We start from the raw sequence: 21,338 nt of genomic DNA on the forward strand, positions 1-21,338 counted from the left end.
AACAGTGCCGTGTGGCCCCCAACCTTCAGAAACAGTTCATAGCTTCTCAGTGTACCTAGTCGTCCAGCTCTTGCTAGCGTCAGGTGATCCCATCAAGTGGACAACCGGGGGTCTGACTGATTCCAAGTGGCTAAGATGAGAGGCAGATCTTGTCAGCGGAGTTCTGGACTCTCGGAGAAGTGCTTAGGTCCAACTTAATCTGCTTCTTCCTTTGCAATCACAGAATTCCCCTGTGGGTCACAAGAAACGAGGGGTCTTTCCAGCCCCTCAAGAACACAGCCACCCCCAAACTGGATCTGAAGAGCAAAATACTTGAGCAAATTCCGTCTGAGGAGTGGAGGTTAAATGACCCCCAGGGATGAGCCGGCTTGTTCTAAAGCAACTTCCTTGGTTGGGAGCCAGAGGGCTGGGTGCCCAGTATCTGAAAGCACACAGGATTTAAAGCAGAATGCTGCACTCCAGAATGTTCTGTGCTTTTCAGCTGAGTATGGAGGAGTTTTATCCCCTCAAATTCTAAAGTGTAAACTTGTGACCTGCTGGGTACTGGACACAGAACTCAAGCCATAGAAAAATAGACTTGACCTAGTAATGAAACGTTTGCAGATTGGTGCCATGAGAAGATAAACAGCATCGTAAGAGTTCTCCTGCTATTTAATCACAGACGTGGTTTTTGTTCTAGCTTTTTAAAGATGGTTTACATTTGAAAAGAATTAGGGCGATCCTGTATCTTTGATCAACTCAACGTCTCTTTAGGGGAAGAGATTTGACACTCTAGTTTTTAACCAGAAATATAAATATGCATCAGCTAACACTCTTCCAAATTAGGCAGCATAAACTTAGCATTGTTCATGACATCCAGAGGAATAGGAGCCCTGCTTTATGCTTAAAAGCGACCGTCTTTGACCCACTCTTGCACAGGGCCTGTACGCGATTATTTTTGATATAACTTGTCATTAGTTTTTACTTTGACCTGAGTGAAGAGGCATTTTGATAGTGAGGGTTTGTCTGTCGTTTATTTGTACCCAAACTTAATTATTGCTTTGCAGGTCATTATCAACATTTTAAGTGGAAAAAAAAGTCCTTGACTCATTGGATCGTGAGTTCAGATGTACAGAGTTGTTTCAGTACCGCGGGGCCAAGCATGATCTAGACTCCTGTTGGGGAGAAGACAGGACAAATTCATGCCCCTCCCCACTTTCTCTTACATAACACACACACACACATACACACACACACACACACACACACACACCACATACATACACCACATACACCACACATATACCATACATATACCACACATACTACACACCACACACCACACACACATACCACACACACATACCCCCCACACATACCATACACACACCACACATACACACACACACACCACACATACATACACATACCACACACACACCACAAACACACACACCACACACACACACATACACACACACATACACACCCCACACACCATACACCACACATACCATACACACATATATACACACACACACACACACACACACACATATACCCATACACACACTACACACACACACACACATACTACAGACCACATACACACACACACACACACACACACATACACACACACACACACACACACACACACACACACACACATACACACACACACACACACACACACACACACACACCATACCACACACACACACACATAGACACCACACCCCACACACACACACACACACACACACACACCCACACAACCACATACACATACACCATATACACACACACCATACAAACACATACACATACACACACACACACACACACACACCACACACATATACATACCACACACACACACGCACACACACACACGCACATACCAGATAGACACAGACACATATACACCACACACACAAATATAACACCTACACCATACACACAAACATACCCCCCTACCACACATAGAGCATACACACCCCATACACCCTCCCCCGCCACACACACAAACTACACCACACCACACATACGAATTCTTTAGGGACAATGGGCAAGCCCTTAAAGGGCAGACAAGAAGTCTTTCTCTTCATTTCTCTACCACAGAGCTTTAAAGAATTCCTTACAGTGGGGGGTCACTCTTGCCACCATCCCCCTGAGGTATAATTTCCTGGGTATTGAAGTATGTCTGTCGTTTCACACTCCTTTTCTCAGGTTATTTTGTCAACACCTTTAAGACTGACCAGACAGACTAGTCATACTAGAGAGTGAGTTAAGATCCAGAGGGAAATCCAAGAGATTTGTGGTGCAAAAGAGAAAGAGAAACTTCAGAGCCCCTGATGGAGCAGGTGGGGGCATAGGCGCTGGCTATTTCTTGGAAGAGTACCAGTGACTAACTGTGCCTGCAATAACATGGTGAAAGTTTTCTCCAGTTTGGTATGGTGTCGTGAATAACAGTTTTGAGTACCTATGGTGCGCAATGATTTCGTAATAGTTATCTCGCTCATCGCCAATTATGCAAATTAGATGTAATTATTCAGTTTTCAGACGAGGAGCTTAAATCCAAGAAGACTGATAGAGATGAAGCCGGGAGAGTTTCTTGTTATGTCCACAAATATTTTTAAGAATGAAGAGCTTGAATGCGTAGGTTTTATTTGGAATCAATTCAGAGGCAAACATTAAGCCCGATTCATCTCCACAGCACTCTGTTGCAGTCACCTGGTGTGTAAACCCCCCCAAAACAAACAAACAAACAAACTGGTGGCCTAGGTCAACTGCAGTCGTGGTTTTGCTCCTACATTTGTAATTTGAATAGGGCTGGGGAAGGAAGGTACAGGGTGGGGTGGGCTAGGGGGTGGGGGCTGGACTTATGGCTGGAGTTAAGGACTGGGTGCTTGCCTCCTCCCACATGGCTTCTGCACGTGGTTTGGGTTTCCTCACAAAACGGAGACTAAGTTCTAAGAACAGGGGTTTCAGGGAGGGAGAGGAGGAGGAAGAAGGAAGAGAGGAAGAGAGAGGAAGGGAGAGTGAGGGAGAGGTAGGGAGAAAGAGATGGAGAGAGAGAGAGATGGGTAGAGAGAGAGGGAAGGAGAGAGGAAGAGAAAGGGAGGAAGATAGAGAGGAAGAGAGAGCAAGGAGAGGTAGGGAGAGGGAGAGGGAGAGGGGAGGAGAGGGAGAGGGAGAGAGGGAGAGAGAGAGAGAGAGAGAGAGAGAGAGAGGGAGAGAGAGAGAGAAAGAGAGGAAGAGAGGGAGGGAGGGAGATGGAGAGAGAGGGAGAGAGAGGGAGGGAGAGGGAGAGGGAGAGGAGAGGAGAGAGAACTAGCTCCAGTGAGCTAAGTGGAAGCTAGAACTGATCTTCATAAAATAGTTTGGAGATCGCAATGCATTCCTTTCCCTGGGCACTGTTATTCTAAGCAATCACAAAGATCTTCCCAACATCCAAGATAGAGGGCACAATCCCACCTTTTGATAGGGTAGGCAACACACTCATTTTTCCAGAGAGTGAGAGACTCAGCTCAGCTCATTTAGGGACCAGACTTTGTTAAGTGATCAGGAAGGACTTCACATACTCCCACTGTGTGTGTGTGTGTGTGTGTGTGTGTGTGTGTGTGTGTTCTTACCCACGCAGGCATATGTGGGGGGACAGTGAATGACATAAGAGTGTCTTCCACAATCACTTCTCCACATTATTTTGAGATAGCGTCTCACTGACCCTGCATTGTGCCAGGTAGGCCTGTCTGGTTGCAGTCCCTGGAATCTGCTTGTCTCTCCCCACACCCAACTGTAGAATTACAGGATTTAACTTGGGTGCTGGTGATCTGAACCTCTTACCCCCACAAGTACATTAACCCACCGAGCCATCTTAAGGGGGTTGTCTGAACTGTGCTTACCTTTCGTGCTAGCTAAGACAAGGGTAAACTTGCCATCCAGTAACAACTTGGGTTTCTCCAACACACTTTGAAGTATAGGGAGTCCTGGGCAGTCAGAGATATTTAGAGAGAGAAAGGAAATTGTTCTTGAACAAAACAAACAGACATGCGAGCTCTTGGCTATTCCGTATCTGACAGACATTTGTAGAAAGCGTGGGTATCGAACATCGTTCAAATCCCCAGGAGATAGCAGTGGGCGGTGTGTTCTTCTCTCTAGGAACCAACGGTAGAGGAGGGCATGAAGGTTGGGGCTGAGCAGAGCTACGTCTGTCTGTTCCTTAAACCATTGCCACTGAACCACGGACGGACGTGGAAGCGAAGCTCGCAGAGTACTGAGGCTAGCAGAGTGCCTTGTTTTATAGGGAGAGCGGTGAAAGGGGGAGGAAGCTCAACCCCAACCCTCATTTATCAAAGACGAGGAATCAAGTTCCTCATAGAAGCAAAGCTGCCAGCCCAGCCTTCTTGACTTAATCGAGTGCTCTTTCTGCAGTGCCCTGCAACCTTTTCATACTGAATTTGTGGCCTTTGGAATGTAAGTGCATTGGGGGTTCGGTTATTAAAATTTCTTGTGAAGTGGTCTTTGACTCTGAATCCAAAAACAATGTTGGTTAAGGTCTTGATTAGATGTGTTAACAGGGACTAGCAGAGTATGCAAATATGGGACTAGAAGACTATGCAAATGCAAAATGGGAGTAGGAGAGTATGCAAAGAAGGGGCTAGGAGAGTATGCAAATATGGGACTAACAGAGTATGCAAATAATGGGACTAGAAGAATATGCAAAGATGGGACTAGGAGAGTATGCAAATAATGGGAGTAGGAGAGTATGCAAAGAAGGGGCTAGGGGCTAGGAGAGTATGCATTGGGAGTAGGAGAATATGTAAATATTGGGACTAGGAGAATATGTAAATATGTCCTGCTCAGATTAGGCAGAAATCTTATTGGAACTGAGGTCTTCAGTTTCTGATCTGGTTGAAGTTTGACAAGATAACAAGCATTGTGGAGATTTATTCTCACGCTATCACTCTGTTTCTTGTGATATCTTGAGGGTTATAATGACAATACTGGCTAAGAGGTAGACAGAAGGGTACACACCAGTTATCTGTTAATCTATGAATGAATTGTTTTTCGTAGAAACTCGTATGTTATGGCCTTGAAAACATTTGACCCTAAATGTTTAACACATTTCCCCCTACCTGTTCTTCTGTGTTTTGTATATTTGTCCCAGGATCCTAGAAGTTTGTCTGAGATAAAGAACAACGATTACTTAATTAATTTTACTTTGACAGAAGCTTGGGGCATTTGGCCTAATCTCAAAAGTGTCTAGAAATTCCTAAAATGGAAAACTTTTTCAATTAAACTCATTAAAAAATTGGCATATTGAGAATGATCAAGGAGGACTTCCTGCCGCTCCCTGGGGTGTGTGTGTGTGTGTGTGTGTGTGTGTGTGTGTGTGTGTGTGTGTGTGTGTGTTAAAAGAGCAAAAGGAGGTGTTACTCAAGAAATGTGTTCACCATCCCTGGTGTGTCAGGTGGATGGTGACAGACTTTCCAGAATTATGGACTCTCAGTGATATTTCCTGCATCTGGAAATGTTATCTGAGCACCCACCATCCCAACCCTTCTCTTGAGCGGTTGTGTAACGAACCCGGCTCTGATTTTCTATTGTGTGTCTGTCACTCATGCTACTGAGAGCCGAGGAACCATGTCACTACTTTATGTGCCTTCCTGAAACTTCCTAAGACAACTGGAGCCCAGCACACCAGGCTATTTCAAGATTCTTCTTGTTATAAATAAAATCAAAACAACTTTTATAACAGGATGGCTGCTATGGGCCAGGTATAATATGTTAATTTTCATTGCGAGCTCTATTTTCAAGTACATTTCACAGTTTACGCTTGGTGAGAAATGCTCAATTCTCACCATGTGAACTCTCAGACTGTTTTGTTGAGTGGTGCAGACATAGTTGGCTTGTGAACCTTTGAAGCCAAAATTTAGCTCTTAAATCTAAGCATCCTTTATGGGAATACACACGGGAGGCAAGTTCTATCTGAGCACCCTCGCTAAGCTTTCCATTTTTGCTGGACTCACGTGCTGACTGGAATAGCACATGGAACATAATGTCTCCTTGATTCTGCATAGATGTGCAGGAATGTGTGGATAAAAGGTTTAGCTTGTCTGCCACAGACTGATTCGTGAGGAGTTTTGAACTCTGAAGCTGACTGGCATAGGGTACATTTGCTTAGTAGTATAATGGGTTTGACTTATATAGTAGACCCATAGGTGCTTGTGGTAAGATATCTTCCTTGCCCCCAAATCCTATAGCACTCAGTAGATTGACTGACTTGATGACATCTTGTTGCTTTAAGGCTAAAACGCCAGACCTTCATGGTAGAACTCTCGAGCCTTCAAAGTCTCTGTAGACTTAATCCACACCATCCTTCCCTCTCTATTTGTGGATCCATTTCTTGAATGCCTGCTCTGCCGTCTCTCAAGTTCAGCACTGGTTGATTTCCCTAACCAGGGCTGTCCCCCCATCCCCTTCTGGTTGGTGGTTATTCATTGTTTAGACTTCAGCTTAAACTGTGCTTCTGCCGGGCAGGGGTCCTTCCTCAGTGCTGCACGCTCTGCTCCGACAGAACTGTCTCATGCTATCCATCAGCACTCGATCGCTCGCCTAAAACATCACGCAACGGCAGTGTGGTTGCCATCTGGCTCTTCAGCAGGTCCCTGTGAACACAGAGTGACAGATTTCATTTCCCTGGCTCTACCATTCTCAACGTGGAGGGAAGCATCTGGCTACTGAAAATAATCTGCAAATATTTGTGGCCTAAAAATATCGTGTAATGTACCTAGCAGAGTGCCTGAGATGTGGCAGCCACCATGTAATGATCAGTCATATTTTTTAAACTTTTCCACTTTCATGGTGGCGTTAATTTGATTTTACTTTATGCTTTTGCTCATCTGGGAATAAAGTTAGGAGGCCACATCCTTGGTTCCTCAAGGAATGTTGACTTCTCTTCTAGAAGACTTGAGTTTGGTTCCTGAAACCAACGTGGAGGCTCAAAACCGCCTGCGACTCTCGTCCTGGGAATCTGCTGTCTCTTTAGCCTTCTTGGATACTTCATACAAATGGTGCACAGACATACATGCAGGTACAATACTCATAAGCATAAAGAAAGGGAAAAGAATGAGCCAACAGGACATCAACATCGAAATATCCCAGCAGTGGAGAAGGAAGGCATAAGTAAGTATTTCGGAAGACATTATTTTTGTGTTGAGTTGGTCAATGAGCATTAACAGGGTCGGACTCATGTCTGTAAAGGAATCCCAGCCCTGTTTCTCCTCTCTCTAGTCTCAATACTTTTCAAGGACAGGGGAGAGCAGTGATGTTTGTTTTCACTTTCTATGTGCCAGCGCCGTTTACATGAGCTATTTCATTTTTAATATGCCATTTGAGATAGGTATTTTGATACTAACTTAATGAATGAAAAAAATACCTGGGACCTATGGAGAATAAGAAATTTGCCCGAGGGAGACTAGACAGTGAATGAGGTAGCCTCTCTTACGGCGGCACCACCCACCTTTCTGGAGAGCGTTCAAACGTCTTTAATACCTGGTTAAACTTAGTTTGTGCATTCAAATTCCAGCAAAGGTTTTAGGGGAACAGAAGTTAGGCATAGATTGTTTTTGGAATGGTGTTGAGCCCAAGGACTTGTGGTATGGTAACTAAATACAGGCTCTGCAGTTGAACTCCATTACCTGCCTCTCTTCTGGGAATCTTAGTTAGAAAATAGGCCTCCCCTCAGGCAACTTTGCCCACTTCCCTGTACAGGAGTGTGAAGATTCAATGATAAGAAACGCCGTGACCAGACTGATAAAAACATGAAGCTGAAAAGAAGAGTCTGGGGTTGGTTGCTTAGAGATCATAGAGACAGCTGTAGAGAGCTCCTCTTGATAGGAGAGTTCAGCCCTGGAAGTCAGGAAGATGAGAAGCCTGGCTTCTGCCTGTCACAGGGATGCAGTGGTTTTACTGTACACAGAAAGTGTTCTGCTCTTAGAGGAGCAATGACTTATAGAAAACAAAGATGATGTCCCACCATCATTCCTCAGAATGAATGAAATTGTATCTTTGATTTTTTTTTAAATTATTTTTTTGAGAATTTCACTTACGGATGCTATATTTATGTCAATTTCCTCTTCCTATCCTCCCCCAGTCCCTGCCACATCCTCCCATCCCCTTTCATATTCATGGTCTCTTATTCTTTAATTATTGTTGTTATATGTATACATACATAGTTACATATACATGCATGTATATTGTTACATATACATTATACTTATACATTAAAAATGCAGTCTGCTGTGTTCATCTAGTGTTGCCTATATGTGCACGTGCTTAGGGATGATCACATGGGACTGAATAACCTATATGGAATCTCATCCCTAGAGAAGGCTTATTCTCTTCCCTCAGAAGACATTAATTGCCTGTTGCTGTTCATCTAGGTGTTAGGCCTTGTGAAATTCATACTGTCTACGCTGGCTTGTCAAATGTTGTCATTGTTTTGGCCTTGTTCAGGGAAAACACATTGTTGAGCTCTCATGGGGGCAGTTGCACTGTCATAGATAGAAGACATTCTCATGGCAGATGTCTTGGTCCTTTTATTTATCTTTTCACCTCCTCTTCTGTGATGGTTCCTGAGTCTTAGCTGTAGGAATTGTGTTATAGATGTAGCATCTGGAGCTGTTCCCACAGTCAGTTGTTTCCCAGAACACCAAATGGACAGGAACAGAAAGAAAATTCCACACAACCGGTAATAATCAAAACACCAAACATACAGTACAAAGAAAAAAAAATCTTAAAAGCTTCCAGGGAACAAAACTAATGAACATATAGAGGAAGGTCTGTTAGAATAATAGTTAACTTCTCAGTGGAGACTCTAAAAACCAGAAGGACCTGGATGGATGTTCTACAAACTCTAAGAGACCACAGACGCCAGCCCAGATGACTATTCTCAGCAAAACTATCAGTCACAATAGACAGAGAAAGAAAAATCATTCCACAATAAAACCACACTTAAGCATCATCTATCTACCAGTCTAACTCTACCAAAGGTATTAGAGATAAACTTAAACCGGAGAGGTTAACCTTTGTTCTGAAGAGGTTAACCATACTCAAGAAGACACAAGGAATAAATAATCTCTGAAAAGTAAATCACACAAGGGAGAAATGTATCCCACACCTTAACAACGAAATAGTCATAAGCAACAAACACGGCTTGTGGATAACTCGATTTCCCAATGAAAAGCATGGACTAACAAGAGTGGATTTAGAAAATAGGATCCATCTTTCTGCTGCATCCAGGAAACACACCTCAAAAGCAAGGATAGACACCTGAGGCTAAAGGGCTGGGAGAAGATATTCTAAACAAAAGCACTCAAGACGCAAACAGTATGTAGCCGTTTTAACATTTGGCAAAAATAAACTTCAAACCAAAACTAATCAGAAGAAATAGGGAAAGACACTACATACCCATCAAAAGAAAAGTCCCCCAAACGATATAAATTATAAGTAGTAATGTACCTAAAACAAGGGCAAAGGCACTCAAGTTCAAAAAATAAACCACATATTGACCCTAACACAGTGATAGTGAATGACCTTACTACCCCATTCTTGTTAATAGACAGGTCATACAAATGAGCTTATCAGAGGAGAGATACAACCATGAAGGGAGCTATAAACCTGCAATCTACTAATGTGACTGTCTGCAAGAATTACCGGTGCAGTAGTGGAAAGATGTTGTAGGAATAACCAACCTCTGATTAGATTTAAGGCCCACCCACAAGCTAGAACTCATGCCTGCCATTACTCAGGTGCCTAAGAACCTGAGACCGGGTAGGCCAGTGGTCTAGGGGAAAACCGTACACTAGTGTTCTGATAAAGCGACATGGCAGAAATGGATTCCTAATGACATTTTATATTCATACATGCCATATTTACTTAAAATAGCTGCTATACCTGTGCCTTCCTCACCATCCTCAGAGAAGCTTCCTGCTGTAGATGGGAACTAACAGAGACCTATAACTAGGCAATGTGTAGAGAGGGAGAGACTTCGGAACGCTCAATCCTAAATGAAATTTCTTCATCACAACCCTCTTTTAGGGCTCAGGCCGATATTTGGAGGAGGAGGCAGAAAGATTGTAAGAACCAGAGTGATGGATGACTGTAGGTCGATGTCATTATGCAGGTGAAGGCAGGCGAGTTAGGTCAATGCCATGATTGGGCAGTTAAAAAAAATAAGGCGGGGACAAAGCTTCTGTAAGGCAGGAAAGAAGGGGAAGAAAGAAGCGTCAGGATAGAGATGGAGGATGACCCAGATCCGGGTGATCTTAAATTGCCAAGGTAGTTGGGATGGATTTCTGTAGACAAATTTATCTCATCGTGGTAGGCAGTTTATATCCTTATCAATTGGTTTAAGTTTATTGTGTGGATGTATTGTGGATTGAGAATTGAAATTATAAATCTGATTGTTGGGTTACAGTTTGTTGGGTCTTGATTTTACCAGGTAGTTGGGAGTTTATACTTTAACTACCAGGGGCCGGTTGCTGGGCGTGTGGGCAAAGTCCGTGGCAGGGAGCCGAGATAGGCCAGCCAGACTTCTAGAACCATGGTTTTACTGGGTAGCTGGAACCAGAGAGTTCATGGCTAACAGAGAGCCACCAGGGAGAGAGACGAATCTGAGATAAATCAGCGCTAGTTCCAATGGCCTGCTGGAGCCGGAACTGGCAAGGAGGAGAGATCGCCAGGGTCTTTCTTGGACACAAAAGGACTAAAGCACATATGAGCTCACGTGTAGCAGCATGGGCAGGGTTTGCACAGGTTCAAGCCACATGGGGACACAGCACCGAGAGACAGTCGATTCCTATCCCTAACCAAGAAGCTATCTGCAATTCACCTCTGCTTCCCAAAGAAACATTATTTTTCTCTAATGGAGTCTCACCGGCTATATTAACCACACTCAGGAGCAGGCTTCATATCCAGCCATAGTTGGCCAACACGAGACTAACACAATAGTGTTTTTCTAGACCTTTATTTGCTTGTTTCTTATGGCTCTGTGTAGGCATCTTGCTTGTACATTATGGCTTCTGATTGTTTTGTTTTAATTTTAATTTTTGAGTGTACGTGTGGTTCTTGTGTTTCCTTTTTCAAAAATTCTCCTTTGATTTTTTTCTGCTCGTTTGCTTTCTAAAGAGATAAAGAGAGGACATGGAGCTGGGTGGATGTGGGGATGGCAAGGGTCTGGGTGGAGTTGGAGGAAAGCAGCATTTAGTCAGAGTATATTGTATGAAAATTGCTTTTTCTCAAAATTGCTTTTTGAAAAAAAATTTTTTTGGTGGTGGGGGTGGGTGGGAGAAAAGACGTTCCAAGGGGAGAAATTTTAAGAAGCTCTGATTTGGAATGTGGCATCAGTGTAGCAAGAGCTCAAGGATGAGGGGCAAGTAGCCCTTCTCACACTTGCCTCTGCCCCCCAAACTGTGTGCCAAGCACACAATCTCCTCATTCCTCTAAAGCCCAGAATGTATAAGTTGCATTCATTTAAAAACAATTTCTGGGAAGTGTGAGAATATGAGTTTGAATTCTTCTATCGTGTCCTAGTTTTAGGAATGTCCCCATCTATAAATTAGGGACAAAATAATTGTTTTTAACTAACTTTTCCATACAATTATGTGCATTGACCAGAATGATACGGCCTCTGCATTACCGAAGGACTACAACATGCTTTCTTCCTGTGATATATCATGATTGAATATTTGCACTTTGCTCCTTGGTTACCGGGGCAGGGTGGGGGGAGTGTCTAAGACCATGGAATCTCCTGCGTGGTCAGATGATGAAAACAGGTAATGCAAACACCCTTTGCTTGTTACGTGGTGACTCTTGGCACGTGTCTGGTTGATGTCAGAGAAAGGACACCGCTAGAAAGACTCAGGCCCAACTACAAGTTTCAGTCTCACCTCCGGTCCTTATTTAATTATTTGGTTCCAGGAATCAGAAAAGGGGGTGGATGTTTAATTCAAGTACCAACGGCTATCAATCTAACCAATCCAGCTCATGTTGGGAAACTTCTGTAAGACCATGTAAGCTGTAGATTGGATGAGCTCTATGTGGGTGAACACACCAAGAGGCTGGGTGGGTCGTGTGTCTAAAGAGGTCAGGAAGCCTCCTCCCCCTCTGCTTGACTCCATATCTCTCCCATTTGACTGGGTGACCAGTATATTCAATAGTGACTGACATGCTGATTGAGTTCTGTGAAACATTCTAGAGTGTTCTTGATCCCGATGGAAGGTCTGAATTTGCAGATTTGCAGTCATCCAGGTAGATGTATGGAGGGTTTGGGCACCCCCTTTGTAGTGGAGTATAAGTGGATACGGCGTGGTGGGATGGAGTCCCACAATGCACTGGGCATACTCTGAGTGGTGAGAGCACAGAACTTTATTGTTGAAACCTGACTGGTGTTAGAGAACTGGAGGATGGAGGACTGTGGAAAGATCAACTCGAGTTCTGTCCAATTTCAACATAAATCATCTGGAGAAAGAAATTTCAGGCCAAGAGCACTGGGCTAACATCTCTTATAAAGTAGTAAAATTGACCTGATTTCACACGTTACTCTGTGGGAAAGTGTTCCACAGTTCTCCTGGTTGGCAGCCAGTGTCACGTAGGGACTAATAAAAAAGAACTGTCATTACCTACAAATAGAGTCAAGGACCCTATGATGTTGGAGTTGGTTGTGTAACAGCTAAATCTGCCTTTCCCCTTAGTGCATGCATTTTGACATGATTGATTTGAAGTTAATGTAGGATAAAATGCTTTATTTCCCACATATAAAAAAATCTCAGTACAGAAAATCTGTTGGATGCCAAGTATAGCTCTGAGAATCCCAGAGGAAGGGCCCTGAGGCTGCCTTCTGGTCCTGGTCTGCTATGAAGCATGGGTTGACAGGGTCAAGGTCCAAGGCTTTGGAAAGCACAGACTTCCACCTAGAACTCGTTCTTACAAGTCTAGAGGCTGAGTCCAAGGCCAAGGTTCTAGCAGGGCTTTCTTTCCAGGTTGTAGTTTCTTTTCCTTATGTCTTCACGTAGGAACATGAGGGTTGCAAAGCAGAGAAAGAGAGGGAAGGAGAAAGAGAGGGAGAAAGGAGGGAGGAAAGAGGGAGGAAGGAGGGGGGAGAAAGAAAGGGGAGGGAAGGGGGAGGGGAGAAGGGAGAGGGAGAGGGGAGAGGAGGGAGGAGGGAGGGGAGAGGGAGAAGGAGAGAGAGATTAAGTATGAGGTTACATACCATGGTCTTATATTAAAATAGTCCCCCCACTCTACAATCTCATTTAACTATTATAGTAAGGGTTAGAGACCATTGTGGTAATGACCCCCTGATAAAGACCTAATCTCAAGACAAGATCACAATGAAGGCTAAGATTCAACATGTGACTTTGAGGAGATGCAATTTGTAGAACTAGGGCGAATGTGGAGATCCTGGTCTTCGGGACTGGCCAGGACAGAAGCATGTTTAATCTAAGGTGGATGTGATAATGCTCTAGTACCAGTGATAAGTGTGCAAGAGACCCTTGTGAACTATTTTTGAGAGCCATGGGATGCTGAAGGGAAGTCCTGGAATTTGGAGCTGATTTTGATAGGTGGACAGTACTTTGAAAATTAAAGCGTTTGAAACGATCAGAACTAATATGTGTTCAAGGTGGAGGGAACACAAGAGAACAGGCAAGAATGGAGAATAAGGACAGTCTGGAGGCAGAGGAAGACCTGATTGGTTAAAAGATGCTCTCTCAGGAGGATGGTTTGGTGCTGATGAGACCGCAAAGCCTGGAAATGGGGAATTATGGGGAGAGCTAGCAGGATTTGCCTTCATTCCGTCCACTTGGTTGCCATTGACAACACTGGTTCAGGGGAATGGGAGCCTCACATGGGGTTTAAGCAACAGGGAGCAGATTCCACACAGCGTGTGCTCTGCTCTAGAAATACAACATGGGACAAACGGGAGCCACTCATCACTCAGATTTCCCAGTAGTCACAGGCGTGAGTTGCAGGGACCCCTACTGCAAAAGTAGGGACAGGCAGGCAACTTGTTTCAATCCAAGTGGCCACACTTGGATTGAGACAATGTAAACGAATTCTCTTTCAGTTTTGGAAATCACAGTCTAAAAATCAAGGTGGTGGCTCAGCTGTTTTCCCTCGAGAGTCTTTGGAGACAGTCTGTTTCCACGACAATGCCAGTTTAGAAGCCACATACATGCTTTCCTCTGTGGCCTGTCCGTCCATCATCAGCCCTAACAATGTCACCCACTGCAGTTAAATTTCCCTCCTCAGCATCCTTGTAATATTGAATCCCTTATCTCCGTGTCCTTGACTCTATCCTGTATATGAAGGTTCTTCTGGTGCTAACACAGCATTTTCTCATAAACTGAGGATTTGGATGTTGGTATCTTTGGGATGTTTTTATTCATCCACATTAAAAAAATATCAAAAATTAATTGGGGGATATATAATTCAGTTCTCAGCACTAAAGAAAAAAATGAATCTTAAAACTGCTGAAATTATTTAATATTTCAACATAACATGTAAAAATACTGAAAGCGTGAAATAAGTGCACACAAATGGGGGAATAAGGCTGCAGAGATGGGCTCAGTTGGTAAAGTGCTTGCTCTATGAGAGTGAAGACCTGAGAGCCAATCCTTGTCACACTACACTCATGTAAATGCCAGGTGTGGTAACGCACACCTGTAACTCTATTGCTAGGATCGAGGTGAGGTTGGAAACGGGTGGATCCCTGAAGATCAATAACCTATCAATCTAACCAACTGGTAAATTTTGGGTTCTGTGGGAGGCTCTGCCTCAGTGGAAAACGGGAAGAGCCAAATGGTAGACCTGAACCTCAATCTTCCACTTTTTAAAAACGTACATACGTGCATATGTATCTCAACATGTATACACACTCTAAGCATACAAACATACTCTACACACGTGTAAAATACACATAAAGTTGCGTATGAGCATGTGCAGCACATGCACTTCCCGTTAGATTTTGACTGGAGAGTGCTTTAAAGCATCTCTCATTTCAAATTGGGCCTTTTCATTGGCTCTGCTGGTTTGGAATCCCCATTAAGAAAGTCCTAGGTTGTAGCAGGGAATCCTGGGGAGGTGTGGGTGACAGGCAGTGCTATTAGCTTCTCTCATTGACAAGGGCACTGTTCTGTTGTGGGGAAGAGGGATAAGTCCTGTTTTGGACAATGGAATGAATTGTTTTGCATGGAGGTAGGAATGGGGGTCTTGTGCCAAATGTTTGGGGAAAACTGTGGTTGTGGAGGGAACCTCTGATTTGCCTCTTTAGAGGGACCAGAGAAGCAGAGAATGTTGTGTAGTGGACAGAGTCTGGAGTAGAGGTCCTCAACCTTCTTAATGTTGTGACACTTTTACACAGTTCCTTGAATTGTGGTGACCTAACCACAAAATTATTTCATTGCTACTTCATAACTGTAATTTTGCTACTGTTATGAAGTACAATGTAATTAAATATCTGATATACAGAACATCTGCTATGCGACCTCCAAAGGGGTCAACAATTCGTAGGTAGGCAATGGCTGGTCTAGAGGGAAGAGAAAGGATTCAGAGCCTCCATTTCTATGGCAACCATAGGAGCCTCTTGGTGGGTCCTGTATGTCTTTCTAGTTGGGATGTGGGTAAGCCATCTACAGGCGGAGCAGGAAGCTGCCGGTTCACAAAACTGTTCTTTAAGGAGTAACACTGCAGTTCTAACTACTGAGTAGTTACATACCCTGGGAAATTCGGTGATGCAGAAGATAAAAAGAATGATTCAGACATCCAGGGATCGAATCTAAGCCTGTGTCCTATTAAACACTGGACTCCAAGCTTGTCTCTTAATACCACTTTGCCTTAATTTCTTACCAGACATTTGAGATCCATCTCACAACCTCTTTGGGTTGCCATAAGGATCAAATAAATGCTATAGTTTGTGGCCCCCCACCCCAAACCTGAGTTACATATTAATTCCTGATGTGATGGTCTGGGAAATGGGGAGTATGATGGGGGTTGTTTAGGTCCTGAAGGTTTGGCCTGCATGAATGGATTAAAGCTATTGTATTGTGGGAGTTGCTTTCTCCTGCTCTCCCTCCCCATGACTTCCTCATCATGATTTCCACCATGTTCTGATACAGCACAGAGACCTTGACCAAGGCCAGCAACCATGCTCTGGACCTGTGACCCTCCATAGGTGCAAGCCACAAAACTTGTATCGTTTATAAATCACACAATCTGTAGGATTCTGTTTTAGTGGCAGCAAACAGCCTTATACAACCTGTAGGTATATATTTATTTGTACAAACGTGCTTTCCTCTGACCTTTTTCAGTTGTTAGAACACTGCGTGTCTCTATTCCAGCAATGTTCAAAGACCACTCTTTGCATATACTTTTGATTCAGGGATCTGTCCCCCCAGTTACTTAAAGTGACTCTGTTAATACCGGTCCCGCACTAAGATTTCTCTGTGTGTCACCTCAGTGTTGAGTCACAGAGGAATTGTGATCCTGCCAGTATGCAACTGATTGATGCAGGCTTTAAAAATTAAAAATAGAAAAAAAAGCGGGAAAGAAAGAAAATTGCGTATTTACCTAAAGCAATATTTATATTGCAATATTTATATAGCAATATTTATATTGTCACCCAGAATACCATCTACTTTCTAATGTTATACATATGAATTTCCCTCCAAGGAATAAAAAGACGGAAACTTTGCAGAATTAAACACTTTGTAAGGCCCAATAACTGCTTCCCCATGAAACATTTTCCTCTACCCTTTGGGGAAATCATGCTTCTGTTGGTGCCCAGCACAGTGCGGAAAGGACGTCCTCTGTACATCTTACTTCTCTGACTCTTTATACCAAAACCAGGCTTACGAGTAGCAATGGAAAATTGCATTTTCTCAATTCTGTGACTTATCTGTTAGAAGGATTAAATTGAGGAGATAGACGTACACAAACACACACACATTTTAATGAAGCCCAACCCACTTACTGGGGAATATTCTGCTAAGTTTTCTTTCTGTAGAATTTTTCCAAGGTTGCACTCTTTACTCCCCCCAAACACCCTCCATCCCCAACCCCACCCCACACACAAAGGATGCTGGAGGGTGCTATCTGGTTTCTTTCTTGAAGCTGATGAGTGTGGTGGTGTCGTGAGGACTGGCTCTGGCTGCTGTGATGGGTGATCTTTGGTTGGGTGGTTTTGCCCTCCAGGGGACTCTAGCAGCATCTGGAGCTTTGATTTCAGGCTCGGGGAAGGCTGTTGCCACCAGCCGATTGGGAGAGCTCTGGGTTTCAGGTAAGCATTTGTAGTGCACAGGACAGATGGTTGAGCCCTGCCTCCTACCTAAGCACATTCTTTCTCTACATGTCAACAGTGATGGATGTGAGGGGCCCTCTAAGCCTGCAAGGTCTGGAGGCAGGTCCCTAAGCGATGGTCAGGAGATGTGGCAGAGCCCTCTTGTTTTTAAGATGACTTTTGCCACTTCTAGGAAGTGAAGCAGTAGATGTTTACGGAGAGAACACGGGTGTCAGGGCCACCTGTACAGCTCTGCAATGCCCGAATCTTTGCATGGATGTTCTCTTGGGGAATCCCATGGCCAGCTAGTCACACATGTCTTTCCTTGGCATGTTTGGGGAAGAGATGGGGCAAGTTCCCAAGAGTAAGCTGATTTCGCTTCAAGTACATCACTTGAGTTGCTAAAGGTTACTTCAAGTGAGCTGGTCTAGACAGTGATCTTCAACCTTCCTAACCCTGGGACCCTTTACTCCGGTTCCTCATGCTGTGGTGACCCACAACCATAAAATTATTTTTGTTGCTACTTTATAACTGTAATGTTGCTACTGTTATGAATTATAGTGCAAGTCTCTGTGTGTTTTCCAGTGGTCTTAGATAACTCCTGTGAAAGGGTCATTCGACACCCAAGGCGTCACAACCCACAGGATGAGAAATGTTGGTTCCTGTCTGGAGTCGAAACTGAATGTTATAACTAAGCCGTTACCTTAAGATCTCTCTGTAAGAAGATTAAAATCGTGCAAGGATCGTCAACCTTGGAATAATGGAACCCGATGGGCTAACCTCATGGCCACATTGCTCATTCTTTTTTTCCTTTACATTTTTAAATTAATTTTAAAATTAGTATGTAAATAGGTTTCTTATGGATTTTCATATTTACATGCCTTTATACCTTTTTCTTTTTATCCCCTCTCCCACTTCCTTCACCCATTGTCTTCTCCCTTCTTGCTGGTACCCTGTCCTCTCCCCCACCAGCACCCTCTTCTGCTCTTATGCACATGTGTTCTCTTATCCTCGCCTATCTTCTCCCTTCCATCTCGACCCTTCCCTCACTTCCTACAGTCCCCTTCCTACTTTTATGCCCTATCTGTATACTCTCCTCCATCTACAAGTGTAATTCTAGATTTCACAGATGAAGGAAAAGATACTACCTGTCTCTTCCCAAGGCCAGCTTGTTTTGCCTGACGTAATGATTGCTATTTCCATCCGTCTTCCTGCCAATGCCTTGATTTTGTTCTCCTTTGTGGTCAAATGATATTCCCTTGATCCATCCCTCCGTTGATGGGCTTCCAGACTGACTCCATTGCCTGATTATTCAGAACGGCGTAGCAGTGAACATGGTGGTGCAGGTCTCCCTGGTGTGCTGACTTCGCATCCTTTGTGTGTGTACACAGAACCAGTTGTATCATCTGGTCCGGGCTCTAGTCTTAGTTTTCTGAAGACCCCCTGTGCTGATTTCCATGGTGTCAGCCCACGTTTACATTCCTAGCAGCAAGAGTAAGGTCATTTGTTTCTCTTGGTGACTGGCGTTCTGATCAAGTGAGATGGAGTCTCAGAAAGGGTCGGTTTGTATTTCTCTGATAGCTGAGGATGCTGAAGACTTTATCAAGTATTTGCTGGCTATTGTATGGTTCCTTTTAAAAACTATCCATTCAGTTAATTCATTGATGGCTTGCATGCTCAAAAACACTTGAATTTTTTTAATGTATTTTAGATGTTAATCCCCTGTCTGATATGTAGTCAGCCTAGCTATTTCCCCCTACTCTGTAGGCTGTCTTCCCGCTATGTTGATTGCTTTGTTGCCCCTTTTTAATTACAAGCTTTTTAACGACGTGTAATCCCATTTGTCAGTTCTGGTGTATATCATGAAACGGCTCCTCTTAGATAGTCTTTCTTACATCTCGAAGTGCTTGATCTGTTTTTCTCAAGCAGTCTATAGACTTTTCAGGTCTTGCATTAAAGTTTTGTTCATTTGTTCGTTTTACTTATTATTGAATTTATTTTGAGGCAGGGTGAGAGACAACCATCAAGTTCCATTTGTCATATGAGGAAATCCAATTTTCTTGACACCATTTATCGAAGGGACTGTCACTCCCCACCTCCAACGTAATTCTTGACGATGCCTCTATCAAAGATTGGGAGGTGGTAATATGTGGGTTTATTCCATTCTGTCCTCCTTCATTGGTCAGTACCATACTGGTTTTGTTGCTGTGGCTAATTAAGTTAAGATCACCGTATTTAGTCTTTTAGGGCCTGTGAGCAATTATTTCTAAAGCAGAAGCATAGCATGTGGACAGCAGGTTGCCATAAAGAATAAGCGAGGCCCAGTATACACACTGGGGTAGAACCTAAGTTTAGTTCGCCTTCAGAAACGTAGGATCTGAGACACAGATCGGGTGATTTGCTGGGTTAAGGTAGAGGAGTTTCTGCCCATGCCCTAGGCACGGATGAGAACACATGGGTCTGAAGGGTCATTTTTCTGAGTACCAGCTGAAGCTCTGCTCTGCTCTAGGAATCTGGACCTTGTGGAGCACACTTCTGAGTTTGGCCTAGATTTTTCTCCATAGGGCCCTGACTGTGTCAGCTATGTTGCTGATGGCTTGAGAGTCAGTTCTGTTGTTTTTATTATTTTTTTTGATACATTTTCTGTCTCATTTGTGCTTTCTTCATGACCTGTGAACACCAGGAACCAAAAATCTGTAGGCGTCAGAGAAGACAGAATTAGCCAGAGGACCTAGATTGCTAGCCCAGCTTTGGCCTGTGAAGTTATATGACCCTAGACTCTCTGACACTTAACCTTCTGTTTACCTCTGACCCCGGCTTGACCATAATGGTTATTAGGAAACTCACTGTCCTCTGAAAGGAATGCTTGGAAGGTTAATGACATAATTGTGCCTAATCCGGGTGATGAGGAGAAAGTAAATGTCTATCTTTTGGAAATGTGTAATAAATCTAACAGGTAGATTACATTTCCCTTATTGAACTGAACACATCCTAAGGGGAAACCAGAGAAGAGGTCTCAGTGGAGAGCTTTTGCCCTGTTAGTGGCCTGAGAAAGTTTCCGAGCTTCTAAAGTAGGGCAAGTGTATTCCCAGCACCCGTGGCACTTTTGACATTAAAAAGCCCAGAGCTCCCTGGGAGGAAAGCACCTGGCACCATTGTCTAGTTAGGTCAAAAATGACTAACTCCACTGAACCAAGTCCTGTGCTTGTCTCCAGATCAGGGGAAAACAAATGCTGGCTTTTTATTTCATTTTATTTGACCTCACAGATCACTTCATTCTGATGCTGTTTTGCCACAAATACGAGGCTGACCAAAAATAAATAAATAAATAAAATAAAAAAAAAAGCAGACTCTCAAAATACTTGTCCTGTTTTCGGCAGGGCACCCTTTAAATTTATTTGAGGTTGCAATTTCCCTTTGACTTGAAAGATAAGAGTGTGTGTGTGTGTGTGTGTGTGTGTGTGTGTGTGTGTGTGTGTGTGTGTGATACAAAACTTGCAGGATGGTCCTGAATACCTAGAGAACATGGGGAAGTCAGGTAGAGGGGACATAGATTTTGCACTTCCTGTGTCAGCTGGGACTCTTCCGCAAAGAGTTGACGTTATGAGACGGAGAGAGGCAGATGTCTATGAGCAGTTTTGAACGTTCCCCACAGGGTGGGAAGTGTTCTCACCTGCATCCTCTGCCTTAGCCTTTGTATCGCCTTCCTGAAGGGGTGTTATTCCTAGCTCTACAGAGGAGCAAAGAGTGACTGGGTCACGTGACCGGGGTCAACCAGCTAGTGAATGAGAGTCAAGGTTCCAGCCCAAAGTCGTCTGAATCCCTAAAGGCTTGTTCTTTTTTGTAAACCAAGATCCCTTTGCAAATAATGGACGTTTCTCTCACCTTTCTCCTCTGCTTTGTAAGCTCGCCTCTTTGCCATTTTTTTTTCTCCCAAAGGATGTTGGACAATTGAGCTGTGGAAGACCCAGGAGCCTGGGAAAGCAGAGGCAATGGTCTTTTTGCAGGCGCACTA

The sequence above is a fragment of the Rattus rattus genome, chromosome 1, assembly GCF_011064425.1.
Source record: "Rattus rattus isolate New Zealand chromosome 1, Rrattus_CSIRO_v1, whole genome shotgun sequence".
Taxonomy (NCBI): Eukaryota; Metazoa; Chordata; class Mammalia; order Rodentia; family Muridae; genus Rattus; species Rattus rattus.